Raw genomic sequence first — 1585 nt, 5'->3', positions numbered from 1 at the left:
CTTGGCAGCCAGCATGAATAACAGGTGCAAAATGTGCATTAGTTTTTGAGGAGAGCATATTCCTTACTGAGACTCCGATATCGAGTTTTATGTTTGGAGTCTGAGCTGTGTAAAACATGAACTTTGTTTCCATCCGTTAGCCTGCTTTCCCAGTTGGTGAAATCTGTACTATTTTTCATTGTAAATATACCACTCCAGCTCTATTACGTATGTACTGTTTCATGTCGTCTATCGTTGCCTGTGATTATTCCTGTCCAACAGCCTCTGTTCCTAAGCAATCCTGCAATCCTGCAAGGGTGTCCATGAACCCGTAGGAGTAGAGGGGTTGGAGATTGTAATGGGACGCGAAATTAGAGCGTCACCCATACACAAGGATCAGCTCAGTTTGCAGGTAAATATAAGTTTAATTTAGTGTTTTGTTTATGTATTTGTAATATTTTGTTATGTTTGTAAAATATTTAAAGTTTTGTATTTTTGTTATGTATGTTTCATGTTTGGAGAGAGCAGCGCAACTCGCGGAAACAGCATCTTCACTGCCGGACCCAGAAAGAAAATTGCTGGGCACTAGAGATCGCGGGTCAACGGCCAAAGAGCAGCAGAAGATCCTGTGACCGGGTTGTTGCGTCTAACCTCCAAAAATCAAATAAATAAAAATTTGTAATTTTCCATTGTAATGACGTCACAGAATGTTTAGTACATGTTGTATTTTGTTCAATTCTGTCTTGACGAGTCTGATGTTCACATCTGTATGTAGCATATACGAAGACAATAAAACAGTATATGCTCTAAAGCTTAAATACGTGTTCGAGAATTATTTATGAAGAGTTATATTGAGGAAGAATTATTACTGAATTTTTCCAAGATATTAATTTCCAGAAGAGTTTGATTTAGATTTTTGAATCTTAAAGGTTTTACAGTCTGATTTTAATATGGGAAAAATAGGATAACTTGCAATACAATTTCCAAGAAGAAACAAACGACATCTAAATTTCAAATGATTGCGCAAACCAGTTGGCTGAGTGACATAATTTTGCACAGACGACTCAACTGAAGGTGTTTTAATTACAATTTCGTTCAAGAATCTTTTATAGAGAACTTTTAAAGAGTTTAAATAATTTTTTGAAGTGTTTTGTAAACGACGTAGGTGACGAAGTCTGCACATGGTCATATTTCAAACAAAAAATCATTGAGTCATACACGTCGTTACAGTACACAGTGGCGACCTTATAAACAGAGCTTGGGTGCAAATAAAGGCACACTAGTACGAAACAATTAAAACATCAAGAGTCCTTCGGAAGTCAACGCGGGTCTTCGTGGATCCTTCACCAGCCAGGAGCAACTTCGCGGGTGTGGGCATCTGACGGAGCGCAGCCAAGCAGAATGGTCACACAATTATTCCACAAGAAGGCACACTTGTTGGGCAGCAGCTGAACGCTGCAAACCCCGACAACCTTTTTCTCCCTAAACTAACAGGCCCAGTACATAGGCTGGGGGGCCCCGGCTGGTATTAACGGTGTTTCTGAGGGCTTCGCCTGTCTACGGTGCGGCCGGACGTGGTTGCAGCCAGTGACGTCTCCAGTGTTCG

Source organism: Schistocerca serialis, chromosome 4 (genome assembly GCF_023864345.2).
Source record: "Schistocerca serialis cubense isolate TAMUIC-IGC-003099 chromosome 4, iqSchSeri2.2, whole genome shotgun sequence".
In the NCBI taxonomy this organism is placed as follows: domain Eukaryota; kingdom Metazoa; phylum Arthropoda; class Insecta; order Orthoptera; family Acrididae; genus Schistocerca; species Schistocerca serialis.
Note: the sequence above shows the minus strand (reverse complement) of the source record.